The sequence below is a fragment of the Macaca nemestrina genome, chromosome 4 (genome assembly GCF_043159975.1).
Source record: "Macaca nemestrina isolate mMacNem1 chromosome 4, mMacNem.hap1, whole genome shotgun sequence".
In the NCBI taxonomy this organism is placed as follows: Eukaryota; Metazoa; Chordata; class Mammalia; order Primates; family Cercopithecidae; genus Macaca; species Macaca nemestrina.
Window position 1 is genome coordinate 13672975 of NC_092128.1, and position 21626 is coordinate 13694600.

Sequence of the window (21626 nt, forward strand, 5' to 3'; positions counted from 1 at the left end):
TTTAGTACCTTTGGCTTTATGATACATCCTGATATCTGGCAAATCACTTCACTAACCTAATTCTTCTATTCATGAATATTTTGGCCTTTGTTCTTCCACCTGAATTGTAAAAGCAGATTGTCAAGTATTTCTAAAATGTAAGAGTTTGCGTTAAATTGCATTAAAGCTACATATGAATTTGTATAATTGACATTTTCAAATTTCTCTCTAGAAAAATAGTGCATTACTCCATTTTTTGATATCTTCTTAATATTTTTCAATTAATTTTTCTGTAAAATGATATTTTGCATTGTTTTTTGTAAGATTCTCCCTCTGTTCTCTCTCCTTTTCCTCTAAAATATCTATGGGTGCATACATATATACATCATTCATAAACATACATAAAAAACATATCTATGTATATATCCCATATGCATCGATAACAAGTGAGCTTGCTAAATTCTAGTTTGAGTTATAAATATAAAGATCATACATAGAGTCACTTTCATTAAAAGCATCGTTAATAATAATCTAAATTTAGTATATGCTTTCATATACACATACATGTGACTCTTTCAAAGATACAGTGGGAAAAATTGCCAGTATTGATAGCAAAAACAAAAGATAAAATGCCTAAGTATAACTGAACATGAAATATGAAAGAGCTATATGTAGTATATTTTAGAACACTATTGAAAGACACAACAAACTGATCAAATGAAAACGTATATATGATTTTGAATTGAAAACACTGCATCAGAAAAATAATCTATACTGCTTTCTCTCACCAACACATACATACCCATACACACACACACACACACACACACACACACACACACAGAGGCAATCTGGTTCTGTCCTCCTTTCTTACCTTGCTTTTCCCTAATCACATATTCACTTTGAATCCACTATATCTTTTGTTTCTTATACTTTCTTCATTGTTTTACACCTTCCACCAAAATGTAAGCATCATAAACACAGTTAATCCCAATCAAGTACAAACGGGCTGGTACATAATGGGTGTTGAATAAATAGGCACTGACAGACACAAAAGGTTTTATAAGTAGAAAAGTGTCCTAGGTTCTTGGGTAGATACGCTCATTATCAGACAGATAAATAGATGATTGATTGATTGATAATATCCCATACATTCATCCCATCTCAGACTCTGTATCTCCATTCCCTAATTCAGTTTTGTCCACAGCACTAAAAACTTTTAATATATTATGTTATTTATTCATTGTATTGTTCTCATTGTACATATAACACCACAAAAATGTAAGTTTCTTATGTTTCAATGTCTGAAGTACATTTATGTTTTTTCTTTTCCTTCCACACCTGTATGACCAGCACTGGAACAGTGCTTAGCACATCTTAGGCATAAAATAAATATCTTTCATTTATAAGTTATCCTACACATTTAAAATAAACTCAATTAAATAAGAATAAAGTTTTTATACTATATAAGCAGATGTTAAAGTTCTTAGCAAAAATAAATAAGAATATTCAGTGCATTTTTATAAAAGGGCCAATGAAGAAGGTTTAAACCTCCCCCAAATTTACACATACAAAGCCTGCATATTTGAAACAATATGGCACTAGTCCATAAATATATGGATCATTTGAACAGAGAAAGAAAGCAAATCCAAATTAGACGAAAGACTATATGGAAATATACAAAATATCTTGGGCACAAGTTGTCATAGATTGTAGAAAATAATCTACCAATAGGAGACTGGTTAAATAAACTTGTTTTTTCCCATTGTAAAAAAGAATAAAGGCATCCTATCTTATATACTGATATAGAAAGGTATACAAAATATGGTATATATGAAGAAAGCAAAGTCTAGAAGAGAATGTACAGTATCCAATTTATATGAGAAAATGGTAAGATTACATATTCCTCTCCTTATATATGAATACAGAAACTGTGTATTAATAAAGCTAGTCACCTGCAAAAACAAACAAACAAACAAACAAACAAAACTACAGTACTGGGAAAATGGGACAGAACTTTAAAGCCACTTACGGTGCTTGGTAAATAGTTTTTAAAAAATTAAAGCCTTTAGTTTTATTATATCTCATTTGTCAATTTTGGCTTTTGTTGCAATTGCTTTTGGTGTTTTAGTCAGGAAGTCTTTGCCCATGCCTATATCCTGAGTGGTATTGCCTAGGTTTTCTTCTAGGGTTTTTATGGTTTTGGGTTTTACATTTAGGTCTTTAATCCATCCTGAGTTATTTTTTGTATAAGGTGTAAGGAAGGGGTCCAGTTTCTGTTTTCTACATATGGTTAGCCAGTTTCCTCAGCACCATTTATTAAATAGGGAATCCTTGCCCCAGTGCTCGTTTTTGTCAGGTTTGTGGAAAATCAGATGGTTGTAGATGTGTGGTGCTATTTCTGAGGCCTCTGTTCTGTTCCATTGGTCTGTATATCTGTTTTCGTACCAGTACCGTGCTGTTTTGGTTACTATAGCCTTGTAGTATAGTTTGAAGTCAGGTAGTGTGATGCCTCCAGCTTTGTTCTTTTTGCTTAGGATTGTCTTGGCTATACAGGCTCTTTTTTGGTTCCATATGAAATTTAAAGTATTTTTTCCTAATTCTGTGAGGAAAAAAAGTCAGTGGTAGCATGATGAGAATAGCATTGAATCTATAAATTACTTTGGGCAGTAGGGCCATTTTCACGATATTGATTCTTCCTATCCATGAGTATGGAATGTTTTTCTATTTGCATCCTCTCTTACTTCCTTGAGCTGTGGTTTGCACTTCTCCTTGAAGAGGTCCTTCGTATCCCTTGTAAGTTGTATTCCTAGATATTTTATTCTGTTGTAGCAGTAGTGAATGGGAGTTAATACATGATTTGGCTGTCTGCTTTTCTATTGTTGGTATATAGGAATGCGTGTGATTTTTGCACTTTAATTTTGTATCCTGAGACTTTGCTGAAGTTGACTATCAGCTTAAATCATGTCCTTTGCAGAGACATGAATAAAGCTGGAAGCCATCATTCTCAGCAAACTAACACAAGAACAGAAAACCAAACACCACATGTTCTCACCCGTAAGTGACAGTTGAACAATGAGAACACATGGACACAGGGAGGGGAACATCACACACCAGAGCCTGTCGGGAGTTGAGGGGCAAGGGGAGGGAGAGCATTAGGACAAATACCTAATGCATGTGGGGCTTAAAATGTAGATGAAGGGTTGAAAGGTGCAACAAACCACCATGGCACATGTATACCTATGTAACATATCTGCACATTCTGCACATGTATCCGTGAACTTAAAGTAAAATTAAAAAAAAAAATTAAAGCTAGGCTTTCTTAGGAAGCACTAGGCCAAAAATACATACATTTAACTGACCATTTAATGGAAAACATTTAAATAATATTTCTCATTTGCACTAATTCAATCATACTGATTAGAGACCTTCATCATCTTTGCCTGATACTGCGCTAGCAAAGACAGCAGGCATCCGTTATGTAATGCCTATTAGCACAGATGAACCAATACTGCATTCTTCTACTAAACTTATTCTTGCTCCCTTACAATACATGCAAAGACGTATTTTTTTTTTACTATTAGCATAATTCTTTGAAAGTGTCTTAGCTTTGATTTTGCTTTACAGATATTGTAGAATTCAGGCAGTAGGTAGAATTTGACAGTTTATAGGCTTATTAATTCAAATACAGCCTGTGACCATCATTAGTATTACCTGCAAGCTTGTTAGACGTGCACTATGGAACCTGTATTCCCAGCACTTTGGGAGGCCAAGGCAGGTGGATCACCTGAGGTCAGGAGTTCAAGATCAGCCTGGCCAACATGGTAAAACCCCATCTCTACTAAAAATTAGCTGGGCGTGATGGCTCACGCCTGTAATCTCAGCTACTCCGGAGTCTGAGGCAGGAGAATCATTTGAACCCTGGAGGCGGAGGTTGCAGTGAGCCGAGATCACACCATTGCACTCCAACCTGGTGGACAAGAGCAAGACTTCATCTCAAAAAAAAAAAAAAAGAAAAGAAAAGAAAAGAAATGCACAATGGAAGGTTCCATCCCAAAGTTACTGAGTCAGAATCCACATTTTAAGAAGAGCCCTAGATAATTTCTGTGCCCTGTAAAGTTTGCAAAGCACTGATTTACAGGACCATACAGCCAGTTTTTTGCTTTGGTTACTTCTTTATTACATGCATACACTATTTACATTAAAAAAAAATCCTCCGTACATTTTTCTACATTCTCTTCCATTTGTCATTTTTCTTTTTCTCTCTATTCTCTCATTTGCATCTCCCTACTGCATGTTTTTCTAAGTTTTTTATTTCCTTCTGTCATCAAGATATCAAAAGATTTTAATCTTTGGGATCTGAGCGGTTTTATTAGCACTAATAAGAGGTGTGCTAGGGAGTTTAATGCTTAAAGAGGTTCCCTGCAATACTTTTCCTCGATTTCGCTACGGTTTTTAATTATTTCTGATTAACAGAAAGTTTCATATATTTGAGTTCTGCTAAAACAGCAGATCAACAGTTTGGTGGTGGTGGAGAGGGCAATGAGAAATACCACAATGAACTTCCAGCATTACAGGATGAATAAGTAACCAGAGATATGGGCCCACAGAAAGAAATTATTTTAAAAAGGATCTCTAATTTTAATATCCAATAATTATTTTTCAAAATTTTATTTTGGGACAAGAATTCATTGTGAGAATCTTAAGAAAGCTTTTTCCAATAAAATATCATTAACACATACATTTTTTTTTTGCACATAGCTTTTGGGAGTTTATATAACCTGAAATCTACATATATATTTTTAATTTCATGTCCTAAGTAATAAATATCTACTCTTTGTTATCAGTATGCTAGCCAAATAAAAAATATAGATGATTCTGGGAAAGTAAAATTTTTGTCCCTGACGATGAACATTAATTGTAAAATATTGGTATAATCATAACAAACCAAATGAAATATAAATTTCCTTTAGTAAACTGAAGATAATGAATTTCCTTTCAGATGATGAAGTGGAGCAGTCCAATAACTGTGTTTTTTGATGTAAAGCTTCTTATATGCAAAACTGTAGAGTCAAGAATGCTCAGCCAATTGCTCAGTTGAGTTGGCCGCACATCGGCATGTACTGTGTAATTTAGGTCAAGCAGGTTAATTAGCATATTATTGTTTGGCCAAATGAACAGCATGAAATTGCCAAACCTAAATTCCTTAAATAGTAACACATAAATCTTAGTACTCTGGCACTTCTACAGATGGCAGCCTGCTATCTGATGGATGGAAAGGCCTGCTTGAGTGTAACATTAAGATTCTAAACAGCAAAAGAACGCCACACTGAAAGAATTTCACAGGACAGCAGAAATTTGTCATGTTTGTTTTGTCACTGTAACTCACATCTTGCCAACTCAACCCCATAAAGAAATAAGGGGCATTTACAGAAGGTAGAAAAAGGGAGCGTTAACAAAAAACAATTTATGCAAAAACAGTGTATGAATAACTGCATTCTGAGAAGGAAATGATGTCAAGTATTGGATTATCGCTTTGCTGTTCATGGACAATGCCAGCTTCCAAATATTTCTTGTTTGTTTCTTTTTGGTCTTGCTGCTTATATTATTACATAATGTCTTTGGAAGCATTTGGTCAATTACTAATTCTCCAACTTATTGTTTTCTTCCTTCTATCCAATGTGCATTATATTTATCTTGAATAAAAACAGAACATAATATCATGTAACACATAACAATAGCAATCCCTAGGGAAAAGGTCGATAACTAGCGAGAATGGATTAACTATTTAAATCTCATTTCCCATGTGTGTTGGGGTCCCCAAGACCACTCTCAGAGTTGAGGCTTCACTGGAAGGATCCACAGGACCCAGAAATGTATTCTACTCATGGTTATAGTTTATTATAGGAAAAGTATAGGGATTGAAATCAGCAAAGGAAAAAGGAGAGTCCAGAAGAAACCAGGCATTACATTACAGTTGGCTTCTCCTGGGGGAGCCACCAAGTCAATACTTAGTTCTCCCAACAACAGTGTGTGACAAGGGGGCTCACCTGGGCCTTGGTGTCCAGGGATTTTTATTTGAGAGTCAGTCTCCTAGGCATGTATGGCCTGTGTGACTGAACTTAGCTACTCCCACTCAAGCCCCCCAAGAGGTCAACTAGTATATCATGGTTCAAAGACCCAGAAATTCTTACAAAAACAATCACCATAAATCATATTGTTAGCATAACCTACCTGGTGTGGTGCAAGGTCTCGGGTATATGAATACATTTTTATCAGACAGAATATTCCAAGGGCTCAGAAGTTTTCTTCCAGAAGCCAGTCAGGAGCCAATCCTGAAGGCCTTTAGAATGTGCAGGGTTTGGGCAAACCAGGCCTGATGAGTTCATCCTTTACTGTACACTATGGAAAAACCACAACAATCATGGCTATATATCCACTCTGAGGTTCTCTTCACTAACTACTGTTTTCCCTGGATTTCTTGTTGATATAGACTCTGATAAGACTATGTTTGTGCTTTCAGGAAGCTCTGATATCGCTCTTTATGTGTCCAAGTATAGACATATCCTCTATCTTTTTCTCATCAGATAGTCAAATGGATGTTTTCTTTTTTTTTTTTTTTTTTCTTTTTTTTGAGACGGAAACTTGCTTTGTCACCCAGGCTGGAGTGCAGTGGTGCAATCATGGCTCACTGCAAGCCTGCAAGCTCCATCTCCTGGGTTCACGCCATTCTCCTGCCTCAGCCTCCCAAGTAGCTGGGACTACAGGCACCTGCCACCACTCCCGACTAATTTTTTTTTTTTTTCGCACTTTTAGTAGAGACAGGGTTTCACTGTGTTACTTAGGATAATCTTGATCTCCTGACCTCGTGATCCACCCACCTCAGCCTCCCAAAGTGCTGGGATTACAGGCATGAGCCACCATGCCCAGCCTGGATGTTTTCTTTTAAAAGCAATGAAAGTCATTATTAAGTGAATATCTCAGCATCTGAATATATGAATCTTGTGGGAAGCAAGATATGCCTCAAAATACAGAAGCTAAAATGTCAAAAGAATGTATTTTTCTGCCTGTCTGGTTGTTTGGGCATGGCCATGTGACCTCAGATCAGTCAAACATACCACCCTACCCATTAAATCTGGAGTATCTCAAAGAATGAGGCAGAATTGTTCTTCCCAGATGCCTTTTATACATTCTCTGGTTTTGGTTAATTTTTATCTACTGTTGAGCCAGGTTTTTCAAACTTTTCCAAATTTCTGCAAGCTACAAAATAACTTTCAGTAAATTAAGTTTATGTGAGAATTTCTCTGAGTCAAACTTTGTTGCTTTCAACAAAAATCTTTGACTAACATAAGAATTCTACTAAGAAATTAATATAAAATGAAAATAAACAATTATAGAGAAGTTTCTAAATTTGCAACAAAAGTCTAGTAATACATTTCATGGTTGGCACAATTTCTAAAAAACTCAGATCCCCTACAATGGCCACCAATTTTTTTCCTCATTCACTCAGAAAATTCTGTCATGAGGTAGCTTCTATGGGCTCTGCTGGATCTCAGAATTTGAGTCTCTCCCAAGCTATTTCTCGACTTTTCTAAAGATGACTTCAATATCACCTCTAGTTCTGAATTTCATTATACTTTCAATTATCTTGTCTTATCAATTTTTACCTGAATCTAGACCCTATTGTGAAGAAGACTCTTGAAGACCCTTTTTTAAAAGAATGTACTCCCAAAAGTTCTGCCTTTGACCTCATGTTATGTAACATTAAAACTAACTTGGCTACACCCTTCCTGAAGGATTTCTGTTCCCAAACTTTGAGAAATTTAATTCTCATCCTTGTTATCTACATTTTCAGAGGTACTCAACTTTGCTAATGCCACTATAGTTCTTTTGATTTTTGATAATGGACATCAGCAAAATGGTTGATTTTTTGAGGCTTTTACAAAATGAAAACAAATGGTCATTGCATGTTTCAAATATTCAAGCATTTATGTTTAAGTCCTTAATCCATTTTGAATTAACTTTTCATGGTATAAGGCAGGGGCCAATCCCATTCTTATGCATGTAGATATTCAGTTTTCCCAACACCATTTGTTGAAGAGTCTATCCTTCCCTCATTGCATAGTCTTGGCACTCTTGTGGAAGATCATTTGATGATAAACATCTAGATTTATTTCTAGTCTCTATATTCTCTATATTCTGTTCCATTGGTCCACGTGTCTCTCTTTTGGCAAGTGCCATCTTGGTTTGATCACTGTAGATTTATAACATGTTTTGAAGACAAGAAGTAGGAGCCCTTTAGCTTTGTTCTTTTTCTCAAGATGTCTCAGCTGTTTGGGGCCCTTGGTGCTTCATATGAATCTCAGTATTGTTTATTCTATTTCTGAAAAAAATACCATTGCAATTTTGATAGGAATTATATTGAAACTGTAGATCCTTTTTGTAGTATGAAAATCTTAACCATATTAAGTCCTTCAATCCACAAAAAAAGGGATGTCTTTCCTCTTGAATTTTTTTAACTTTTATTTTATGTTTGGGGTACATGTACAGGTCTGTTATACAGTTGAAATCCTGTCACAGGGGGGTTGTTGTACAGATTATTTCATTACCCAGGTACTAAGCCAAGTACCCAAAAGTTATTTGCTCTACTCCTCTCTCTCCTCCAACCTTCCACCTTCTTGTATTCCCCAGTGTTTTTTGTTCCTTTCATTGTGTTAATGAGTTCTCATCATTAAGCTTCCAATTACAAGTGAGAACCTGCAGTATTTGGATTTCTGTTCCTGTGTTAGTTTGCTAAGAATAATGGGCTCTGGCTTCATCAATGTTCACACAAAAGAAATGATCTTGTTCTTTCTTATAGCTGCATAGTAGTCCATGCTGTATATGTAGCACATTTTCTTTATCCAATGTATCACTGATGGGCATTTAGGTTGATTCTATGTCTTTGCCACTGTGAATAGTGCTGCAGAGAACATTTGCATGTGTGTCTTTATGGTTGAATGATTTATATTCCTCTGGGTATATGCCCAGTAATGGGATTGCTGGGTGGAATGGTGGGTCTGCTTTTAGCTCTTTGAGGAATCACCATACTGCTTCCCACAATGGTTGAACTAATTTACACTCCAACCAACAACGTACAAGAGTTCCCTTTTCTCCACAACCTCACCAGCATCAGTTAAATTTTTGACTTTTTAGTAATTGCCATTCTGACTGATGTGAGATGGTATCTCATTGTAGTTTTGATTTGCATTTCTCAGTGATATTGAACTGTATATATATATGTGTGTGTCTGTGTGTGTGTATATATACATATATATGCTTGTTGGCTTCATGTATGTATTCTTTAGAAAAATGTCTGTTCGTGTCCTGTGCCCACTTTTTAATGGGGTTGTTTGGTTTTTTCTTGTAAATTTGTTTAAGTGCCTTATAGATGCCGGATATTAGGTCATTGTCAGATGCATAATTTGCAAATATTTCTCCCAATCTGTAGGTTTTCTGTTTACTCTGTTGACAGTTTATTTTGTTTTAGTTTAATCAGTTCCCATTTGTCAATTTTGGGTTTTGTTGCAATTGCTTTTGGTGTCTTTGTCATGAAATCTTTGCCTGTTCTTATGTCCAGGACAGTATTGCCTGGTTATCTTGCAGGATTTTTATAGTCTGGGGTCTTAAATTTAAATCTTTAATCCATCTTGAATTAATTTTTGCATATGGTGTAAGGAAGGTGTCCAATTTTAGTCCTCTGCATATGGCTAGCCAGTTATACCAGCATCATTTATTCAATAGAAAATTCTTTCACCATTGTTTGTTTTTGTTAGCTTTGTCGAAGACCAGACGGTTGTAGGTGTGTGTCCTTATTTTGGGGCTCTCTATTTTGTTCTATTGATCCATGTGGTTGTTTTTGTACCAGTACCATGTTGTTTTGATTACCACAGTCCTGTAGAATAGTTTGAAGTCAGGTAGTATGATGCCTCCAGCTTTGTTCTTTTTGCTTAGGATTACCTTGGCTATTTGGGCTCTTTTCTGGTTCCATATGAATTTTAAAATAGTTTCTTATAGTTCTGTGAAGAATGTCACAGGTATTTTGATATGAAGAGCATTTAATCTGTAAATTGCTTTGGGCAGTATGGCCACTTTAATGAAATTAATTCTTCCTATACATGAGCTTCTTCACTTAAATTTATTTCTATGGGTTTTATTCTTTTTGATACTATTGTAAGTGGAATTGTTGTCTTAAATTCCTTTTTAGATAGTTTGTTGTTAGTGTATAGAAACACAACTGATTTTTGTATGTGGACTTTGTATTATGCAAATTGCTTGAATTTGTTTATTAATTCTAAGAGATTTTGTTAAGTCTTTTTTTTTTTTTTTTTTTTTTTGAGACGGAGTCTCGCTCTGTCGCCCAGGCTGGAGTGCAGTGGCCGGATCTCAGCTCACTGCAAGCTCCGCCTCCCGGGTTCACGCCATTCTCCTGCCTCAGCCTCCTGAGTAGCTGGGACTACAGGCGCCCACCACCTCGCCCGGCTAGTTTTTTGTATTTTTTTAGTAGAGACGGGGTTTCACCGTGTTAGCCAGGATGGTCTCGATCTCCCGACCTCGTGATCCGCCCGTCTCGGCCTCCCAAAGTGCTGGGATTACAGGCTTGAGCCACCGCGCCCGGCGATTTTGTTAAGTCTTTAGGGTTTTCCACATATAAGACAAGGTCATGTGCAAACAGGTAATTTTATTTTATTCCTGATTTATCTGTCTTTTGTCTTTTTCTTGCAGTATTGTTCTGGTAAGATCTTCCAGAACCATGTTGAATAAAAGTGGTGATAGTGGGCATTCTTGTCTAACTCCTGATCTTAGAGAAAAATATTTTAGCTTTTCACTATTGAAGATGATGTTAGCTGTGGGCTTGTCACATATGGCCATTATTATGTTAAAGTAAATTCCCTCTAGACCTGGTTTGTTGAGTGGTTTTATTATGAAGGTGCTGATTTTTGTCAAATTCTTTTTTTGCATATTTTGAGATGATCATGTGATTTTTATCCTCTTAATGTGGTTTATTACATTATTTGATCTGTTTATATTAAATGATTCTTGCATTCCAGAGACAGATTCCACTTGGTCATGGGGTATGAACCTCTTAAAGTACTGCTGGATTCACTTTGTTAGTATTTTGTTGAGGAGTTTTGCATCTGTATCAGAGTGATTGATTTATTGTTTTATTTTCTTGTGATATCTTTGGCTTTGGTAATGCTGGCCTTATAAACTGAATTTGTAAGTATTCATTTGTTTTTTTCAATTTTTTGAAAGAGTTTAAGAAAAAGTGGCGTTAATTCTTTAGATGTTTGGTAGAATTCTCCAGTGAAGTCATTTACTGTTGGGCTTTTCTTTGTTGGGATGTTTTTGACTCTGATTCAATCTCTTTCTTCTTTATAGTTCTGTTCAGATTTCTATTTCTTCATAATTCAGTCTTGGTAGCTTGTGTGCTTCTAGGAAGTTACACATTTCTTTTAGGTTTTCAAATATGTTTTGTGTGTTTTTTTTTTCTATTGAGTTGTAGGAATTCCTTATACATTTTATACATTAACTTCTTATCAAATATGTGGTTTACAAATATCATCTCACATTCTACAGGTTGCCTTTTATTCTCTGGATTGTTTCCCTTGCAATAAAAAAAATTTATTTTAATGCAGTCTCACTTGTCTATTTGTGCTTTTATTGTCTATGTTTCTGATATCATATCTAAGAAATCATTGGCAGGAGAGCGGGAAATGGGGAGTTACTTCTGTTCAACAGGTAAAATGTTTCTAATATGCAAGATGAATAAGTTGTAGCACCTATAGTTAACAATACTGTATTGTGTTCTTAAAGTTTTTGGTAAGAGGGTGTATCTCAAGTTAAGTATTCTAATCAGAAAAAAACAAAAATATGTAAGACAGGCCACAAAGAATTTTTGGAGGTGATGATATGCATTACCTTGTTTGTGGTCATGGTTTTATGTATGTCTATGTCCAAACTTATCAAACTCATATAAACGTGTGTGTATATATATGTGTGTATATATATGTATATGTACATATATATATTATATGTGGTAAATAAGTATATATTTATTTATTTCCTCTCACTTCTGATTGTCTTCAACCAACCAATGAGGGCTCCAGAAACAGTCAGAGGAAGAGAGGAGAATGTGAGCTTTTAGTTACTCCATTCTCTATTTTTTATATATTATATAATAAAAAAAAATATATATATATATATATGATGGAGTCTCGCTATTCTCCAGGCTGGAGTGCAGTGGCTTGATCTTGGCTCACTGCAACCTCCGCCTCCTGGGTTCAAGCGATTCTCCTGCCTCAGCCTCCCTAGTAAGTGGGATTACAGACACATGCCACCATGCCCAGCTAATTTTTGTATTTTTAATAGAGACAGAGTTTCACCATGTTGGCCGGGATGGTCTACATCTCCTGACATCATGATCTGCTCGACTCGGCCTCCCAAAGTGCTGGGATTACAAGCGTGAGCCACCGCACCCAGCCAAAATTACTTTTTTAAAAGCAATGGAAATGATACATTAAAAGATCAAATGCAATGTTATTTTCACCTTCTGTGTTATATAAAGACAGTGACACTCATTAGTAGGAATCCAGTTTCTACTTTTGGTAATTACGATAATTTTTTAAATTATAAAATATATATAAAAAAATGAAAAGACATACACATTTTAAAGTCTTCCATTGAATTCTTGTTCCAGATGAAGAAAACATACACTTCTTGATTTATTTGCAAAGTGGAAATTCTTAATAAACTCTGAATATCAGTTCACCAGTAGACCCAAGAAGGGTCTTATTTCCTGACCTAACCTGATCCTTGAACTTTGGGTATCTTGACTTTGGCTTGAATTCTCTTCTGACTATACCGTTTCCCACAGGGTAAAACACCCATAAGTCAAAGTAATGAGCCCACTTGAAATTTACTCATCCCTTTCTGGACTGTATGAGAACCAGAAATCATTGCTTAAATATCCCAAACTTGCATATAGGACAAGTACACGCTAGTTCCCAAAGTCTATTCTCTGAGGGACGTTCATGTCACAGACGCATTCACAACTAAATACAAGGAGCCAGGGGTATGGAAAGAAACTGGGCATGTAAGCTTTGTGTTCATACATGCAAAGGTTCCTCACGGTGTGATGCAGAATAACGGTAGAAAGGTTTACATTACAAAAATGAACTTTCATAGAATGCTCATGTTCAGTACAAGGTAAGTTCATATCATTCTTTTGAAATATACAATATTTCAGAGAAAGAAAACAAATGGGTTGTATTTTTTTAAAAAAATAAAGATGCAATGTATTGAATTAGACAAATTTTTAAAAGTATACTGAGGGTAAAGAGTTCAATGTACACATGTCTTTTAAGGAACCCAGATGAATCTTAAGGATACCAGGCTAGAGGATGACAGAGAATATTAAAAAGTAAAGAACACAGGTGCCAAATATAAATTCCTACTGTCCATGTTCAGGCTGAAGATTAAAAACTTTTGATCAACAACAGCCCTGACAGAAAGAGTTGAAAGTATTTTGCCCAAGTGGAATATTAAAAAACATAGTGCATCCGAACAACACACATTCTGCAGCTGTAGACACCTGTGTTACCTGGTAGCGCCACCTCTCACTCTCCAAGGAAAGCAAGTGATACAAGTTCTATGAAAGTGATGTTATGACCATTCATCATCACAGGAAATTTGGAGGCATTGCCAGAGGACCTCTGACATCAACAACTAATCAAGCATTTCTAAAAGGAGTAAGTTCAATTCCATATTTGTATGTCTTTAATAACAACTAAAATGTGACTTTTTACAACTAGCTACCTATATTTGATTTTTTTTGCATTAGCTCTAACAAGATCTTGAAACATGAACTCATTATGATTATTAAAGAAATCTTCCTTACAAATAAGAAATAATGGAAAGAGCTCTGAACTACGGCTACTGTCCCATTGCTAAATTATTTACTTAAAAGAATTCAAAGCACTTCACCTTATACTTTTAAAGTCTTCATTTATTTCTTATGTAAAATAACTCTATTAACTCAGATTTATTATTCAATCAATTTTTATTGTACATATCAAAAGCCACATGTACATTGGTTTTTGAGGGCGGGTTCTGTGTTTACATCCAGGTTTTACTATTGGTAACTTAGATAACCTACCTGTGTCTCATTTTCCTTATCTATAAAAGAGACTACCTTACAGAGTTGTAGGATGTAAATCCTTCAGAACAGCACCCAGAATATATTACAAAATATATTATTTATTTCATTAATATCTATCAAATCACACTATGTATGCAAAAGTACTTAGAATTATAAGGACCATGCAAAGTACAAGGCACTATTGTTTTTATTAAGTGATAATTGTATTTTCTCTCATTTTTCAAGGGTTTTGATATAAAATTCAGTTTTTACAACACCCTGATAATATTTGTGGCTAATTATGACAATCATCATTTAGTATTAAAAGAAAAAAAAACTGATTGCTCAATATATTGCAGATATGAACAGTCAAACATGGCTGTTCCATGTATGTCCATTTTATGCTCTGGAGCCATTCTCTACCCTTCTCCATCCTCTCATTTCTCTGAGGCTCACTTGTATAGATTGTATTAACAGGAGAACCATTTCCTCTCATTTCTGATTGTCTTCAGCCAGCCAAGAAGGACTCCAGAAACAGTCAGAGAAAGAGAGGAGAATGTGAGCTTTTAGTTACTCCATTCTCTATTGTTTCGAGTCCAGTTATCTTTACCCTGCAAATCATTTATTCCTTCCCTGAGAGACTGCCTCATGCTGGCCATCTCTGCTGCACTCAAGTAGCCTGCCTGATGTGACTCTCCAACCCCTTGTCTCTTTGGCTATCCTTGGTGCGGAAGCAGCCCCTCTGCTGCTGGTCTAGGTTCCTTAACTACTATGGCTCCCTAACACCCTGCTCACACCCCCGTCATAAGACCCTTTATAAATAAGCCTTCCTTGAATGATGTTGATGAACATTTTGACTGGTTGAACTTAACTTATACAAGGGCCTCACTTTACCATAGTTTCCCCTTATTTTCAGTTTCACTCTCCATGGTTTCAGTTGCTGCTGGTCATTACAGTTCAAAACTATGTGGATATAGTACGATATTTTGAAAGAGAGAGACCACATTCACATAACATATTGTTATAATTATCCTATTTTATTACCAATTGTTGTTCATCTCTTACTGTGCCTAATTTAGGTATTAAACTTTGTTATAAGTATATATGTATAGGAAAAGCATAGTAGATATAGGGTTCAGTACTATGTATGGTTTCAGGCATCCACTGGAGGTCTTGGAATGTATCCCTTGAGGATAAGGGGGAACTATTGTATTCTTAATTTTAATGTACCATACCCTTCATCTCAACCGATGTATAAACTGTGACACCTTAAAGCCCAAGCAACACAGCTGTGGCATGACTCTAAAAGGGTCAATGCTATAGCTCGGTGCTTGACGAACCATTACACAGGAAAATGTTTAGCTGCAGTCGTGATCAGAGGTTAAAACACTTCCCTGGAAGAAGAAGTATCCCAAGAAGCTAACTGTATTAATGTTATAGGTTGAGGACTTATAGAAAGTCTATAGGAGAGACAAAAAACAAACAAACAAACAAAAACCAAACTTTAAAAATAGAGTAGACATGGCCGGGTGCAGTGGCTCACGTCTATAATCCCAGCACTTTGGGAGGCTGAGGCGGATGGAGTTCAAGACCAGCCTGACCAATATGGTGAAACCCCTTCTCTACTACAAATACAAAAATTGGCCGGGCATGATGGCACACACCTGTAATCCCAGCTACTTGAGAGGCTGAGACAGGAGAATCACTTGAACCCAGGAGGTGGAGGCTGCAGTGAGCTGAGATCGAGCCACTGCACTCCAGCTTGGGTGACAGAGCAAGACTCCATCTGAAAAAAAAAAAAAAAAAAGTAAGGTAGAGTAGACACTTTGCATGTAGGAGTAAAAGCCACTCAATTATAATTGGGCACACATATTAATGTGACCTCATTTGTACATACAAGCTGGTGATGTCTAAGTACATTCAAATTATTCTAACAAAATCTGATAATTAATATATGGAGATGAGTCTGGAATTATATCTGAAAGTGAGAAAATCCTACATAAGAAAATTGTATTAAAAAAGCAGAAACAAGAATGAGTATTTTATTTATGAGAGGCTGCAAAGGGTCAGCCCAACTAAAAAGCAGGTTGGGTATTTTGAAAGACAGAGAATAAAATTTGATAAGTACAATAGGACAAAATGATTGAAAAGCTTAGCACTGGTCACAAAGGCAAGGTGTGTGATGATATATGTATGTAAGTACTCAGTGGAATGTTTGAAAAAATCTTGGAAATATTATTTTAGCAGATGTTAGCAAGAAAATATAAAAGTCCACAAATACTGTATTTTGGACCACAGCCTAAGGAGGTGGCACTAATATTGGTCAGGAAAGAGAAAACATCCAAGAGATTATTTTCAAAAATGACTGATTACATCCATGTCCTGGTTTCTAATGCCATTCTCAAAGGAAAAGAAAAAAGAAACCTGAGATTCTTGGAAAAATAGGTAATTCTAGGACTAGGACCAAAACAATGTAAAACAAGCATGGAGCATTACAGTGCTAGAAAGTAAGAAAATGCCAAATAAAACAAAAGTCTCACAATGTTTGGGGTATGTCAAAGGGACAGAGGAGCCAACTAAAAGAATAGCCAAAGATGAAACAACTTGAGCAAAAAAAAAATAAAGTGGTATTGGTTTGTTATCCAAGTGATAAAATAAATATCCATGTGTTCACACTGATATAAATTAAAAGATTAAATATGCAAATGGGGGAGAAAGACAACTCTCCTGTGCAGAACAATTCCAAATAATTTATACAGATACACTCCACTCTTTATGTGTTAGCTACTCTTAGTGACTTCCAAAGAGTACAGAATAGGAAGGGGGAAAATGAATACAGTTAGAAACCTGAAGAATACTACCTTAGTTAGGTGACCATGCTCAACATCAACAGTGAAAAGTCATGTTGACAGTATGTGTCTTTGATAGGATTTGGTAAAATGGCAATTTGCGTCTGTGGTCTTTCTCCACAGCATAATCATGAGAAAAAAAATACAATTCAAAATTAAAGGGCATTGGACAAAATAGCTGACTAGGACTGCTTAAAACTGCCAAGGCATCAAAAACAAGGAAAGTCTGAGAAGCTGTCACAAACAAGAAGAGCCTAAACAGACATGATGATTATATCTCATATATGCTATCTTGACAGTGATCCATGAAATGGAAAAAGGACCTTAAATGAAAACCAAGGAAACCTAAATAAAGTATGGACCTTAACAATAATTTATCAATAATATTGTATTCATCACAACAAAGGTACCACACTAATGTAAGAAGTTAATACTAGGGGAAACTGTAGGAGTGCAGTATATGGGAACTATCTGTCCTATCTTTACAAATTATTTCTTTCTTTGTTTTTTTTTTTGAGGCAGAGTTTTGCTTGCTCTGTCACCCAGGCTGGAGTGCAGTGGCACAATCTCAGCTCACTACAAGCTCTACCTCCCGAGTTCATGCCATTCTCCTGCCTCAGCCTCCCGAGTAACTGGGACTACAGGCACCCACCACCACGCCTGGCTGATTTTTAATATTTTATAGTAGAGACAGGGTTTTACCATGTTAGCCAGGATGGTCTCAATCTCCTAACCTCGTGATTCGCCCACCTTGGCCTCCCAAAGTGCTGGGATTACAGGCGTGAGCCACCGCACCTCGCCCACAAATTACTTCTGTAAACCTAAACTTGATCTAAAATAAAAATTTTATCTTAAAAAATCCCCATGTGAATATAATCAAATTATCTTCTGTATTGAAATCATTTATGATATAAATAAAGAGAGAAAACACAATGTAAATGAAAACATCAGTAGTTTCTAATTTACTGTGATATGGTTTGGCTGTGTCCCCACCCAAATCTCAACTTGAATTGTAGCTCCCAGATTCCTGTGGGTTGTGGGAGGGACTCATGGGGAAGTAATTGAATCATGGGGGCTGAAATTTCCTGTCCTATTCTCGTGATAGTGAATAAGTCTCACAAGATCTGATGGGTTTATCAGGGGTTTATGCTTTTGCTTCTATTGCCTTTTTTCTCTTGCCACTGCCATGTAAGAAGTGCTTTTTACCTTCAGCCATGATTCTGAGGCCCCCCTAGCCATGTGGAACTGTAAGTCCAGTTAAACCTCTTTTTGTTCCCAGCCTCGGGTATGTCTTTATCAGCAGCATGAAAATGGACTAATACATACTGTTTATTATGAAAGAAAAAATAGAAAAATTAATTATTTGTAACATTAGTTATTTCCAAATGAGTAAAACATAACTAAAATATAAATTTCACTGCCCATACTCACAATCTACATTTCCTCACTATAGATTAATAAAGCAAGGTTAAATGAACAATACTCAAAGTAAGGTTAGCAAAGCTACTAGAAAATTGGTCTGGAGAGAATGGAAAATATATGTTGAGGACCCAATGATGAAATGGAATTAGAACACTAAAGATGAGTTTGATGTATCTGTGAACCATCATCCTAGAGGTAACTGTTGACTCTCCTTTAGAAGAAAGAAAGAAGAAGGACAAAGGGCAACATAATTATAAGAAGAAATGTTGAAAATATAAAGCGGTGAGACTAATTCCATAGGGCTCATGTCAAAACTAGTCACTTTATTTGAGAGAGTTACTTCTTATCAGGATACAATTGAAATCCAAGAACAAGAAGTTTTCAAAAGAGGTTAAGGAAAATGACCAAAAGAAGCTGAGGTCAAGAAAGATGACTTGGGTAAGAAAAGACTGTTGTATTAAAGTTGGAAACCTAAGAAGAACCTGGGTTGTAAGCTCTCTGTATTCAAGACTGTGCCTTGCTCATCATTGTAAATAAATGTTGAGCACAGGGTCTGGCACATCGTAGATGTTCATTAAATATTTCTGGGAATAAACAGTAAAAGTGGAGCACCTGAAAACAAAACTAGACTGAAGAGAGTTAAGGAGAAAAAAAAGGTGTTGAGGAAACTAAGATAATAACATAAATACTGCTGTAATTGAGAGGGAATGGTGAGTCAAGTGAAGCATTAGAAGAGAAAGAGCAGAGAAGTAAAGAAAAGAAAGGAGAAATATGGCAGCTAAATGGAATGGGGTATGTTGGATTTAATCCTGGAAAGAAAGAGGAAATGAATGGAAAAACTAGACAAATCCAAATAAATTTTGGAGTTTAGGTATAGGAATGCCAGGTTATTAGTTTTAATAAATGAACCATAGTAATATAAGACGTTGCAAATATGCAAAAGTGGATGAGGGGTATACAAAAACTCTCTGAATTATCTTTGTTACTTTTGTGTAAGTACAAAATTATTCCAAAGTAAAAAGTGTATTAAATTTGTTTAAAGGGATGAAAAAAATAGAGCAAGGTAAAGAATAATGATGACAAGAAGGGAGGATAAAGGAACATGTTATTGAGGTTTTTATTGTGGCTGTTTTACAATACTTTGTGACAACTCAGTTTGTCCATAGATTAATAAAGCACTGGCACTTCTAATGGCACACAATGACTTACGCCGCTGAAATTCCTCCTTAGAGTGCTTCAAGCCAGTAGATACCGACACCGTCACAGTCTAAGGGTTTTGAATTACTTTTTATTATAAAAGAAAAAGAATAGAAGAAAATTAAAGATGTATTAATATTATCTCCAAAGGAGTAAAATATACCTGTAACATCAATTCCATCTGGGGGGTTTCCAAGCTCCCAAACAACATCCAGAAAGTATTACATTTACCCTTGAACACTGCAAAATAAATAGAACACAAATTGTGTCCCATATCTTCTTGAACAGATCAGCATGTTCCCTCTCACATTCTGAAGACTTACTGAACTTTCTGAACCCACAGATGAAGTGGTATTAACGGAAAAGATGTCTATTTCTGGAACCTTAGAGCTATTGAACAACTTTCCGTAAAATATCCTGTGTTTGAAGAGTATTTCAATGGCTTTAACTAGTAATACATTATTTACTCTATTAAAGAAAAAATGTAGCCCTTAAAATATTCTTATTTTCTCAAAACAAATAGATGTGCTCCTACTATGTGCAAGACTGTGTTAGATACTAGAGATAAAAACATGGAAAGACATAACCTAAAATGTATCTACCACAGAAAAAATATTATCCTAAAGAAAACTACTATAAATAAGTTAAATCAGGAATGCAAATTTCCAAAAAATCCATATCCAGATTTACAAATTGTGCTGGCATTCAGTCAAAAGTCTGAGGCAGAAGAAATAGTAAATAACAAATCTCTAGGTGATACATATGGGTAAACGTTGCCAGGATTTATGAATTAAACTGCTAAAAACAAAATCTTGAGTATATAGGTATAATTTAGCCCCTTCTAATACATCTCTTGCTAGGTTTACATTCTCCTAAAATGAAACACATTCTCTTGCACCACGGTTGTATTAAGACAATAGACGAGGCTCTTTTTTATACCCATAGCAAGTGTTTCAGAGATGGATATATCAGTCCATTAGTGTTAGTTAGAATAGAGAAACTGTTTTCTTGTATCTCTGGGAAAGAATAACCCTCTGATCCACTGAAGTTACCAAACGAGGCCGTTCTTCTTTTCCTTGACAATGTGAAGGTGTCAACTTTTTAACAACATGTGGAGTCTGACTCCCAACAGAGCCAAAGCAAGAACTACATGTCTTCTTAAGGTCTAAGCTAGGAATTCTCAGGTGACACTTCTGCTGCATTCTATGAGTCAAAGAGAATTATAAGATCAGTCCATCTTAAGACCAGCCCAGATTCAAAAGGAGGTAAAATAGAGTTCACCTGTTGGAATTGAATGGGAGGAATTGCATGCATGAAGAGGAATGAAATAATGGAATAATAATTGTTGACCATATTTGGAAGCAATCTACCACAGTGAGGGACATACTGAATGGAGATATGAAGAGTGAAAATGACCGTCTATTCAAATAGCTGAAGAAAGAGAATTCAAAATAGAAAAAAATCCAATTTCAAAGAATCTGACAGAGTACAAGCTAGTTGTGATCATGGAAATGAAGAGAAATCAATATGATTGGGCATGATGCTAAAGGAGGAGAATTGATTAGATGAGGTGACAGAGTTGAGCAAGGTCAAGACACATGGGGACGGGGAAAGGTTGTTAATGTTCTGGGTTTATTGCATTTCAGAATTACATAGGCCTGGTTCTTTCCCCTGCTTCTCAATATTTTGGGAAAGTGCATCTTTAAACATTCCAACAATTTTAATAAGAGAAAAAAAATCTGATTTGTCGTTGGAAGTTCTAATGAAAACAGAATCCATTATGTTTTAAGATGATGTTTTTATTTAATAATTCATCCTACTGAGACTATTTTCTAATTTTATTTCTCCTTTCCTCTGCAAGTACTTTGATTTATAATTTTTTATTGATGGCATAGTACTTTAACATCAATAACCATTAAGTGTTAGGAAAGTGTGATGTTTATTCAGCATGATTTCCAAAAGCTTCCGAGTATTTTGCCATTAAAGTTTAAACCTTTAAA

At 35.6% G+C, this 21626-nt stretch overlaps 1 long non-coding RNA gene across 1 annotated transcript in view; it reads right to left on the reverse strand.

Annotated features, from left to right (window-relative positions):
- Positions 1 to 4992: 4992 nt before the first annotated feature.
- The window catches only part of LOC105474835 (uncharacterized), a 115889-nt gene continuing 99255 nt past the window's right edge, over positions 4993 to 21626 (reverse strand). Inside the window, exons 3-4 of the long non-coding RNA XR_982965.2 lie at positions 6214 to 6381; positions 4993 to 5675 (exon numbers count right to left, since the gene is read on the reverse strand). This is a non-coding gene — a long non-coding RNA (uncharacterized lncRNA). The remainder of the gene's footprint in view (positions 5676 to 6213; positions 6382 to 21626) is intronic.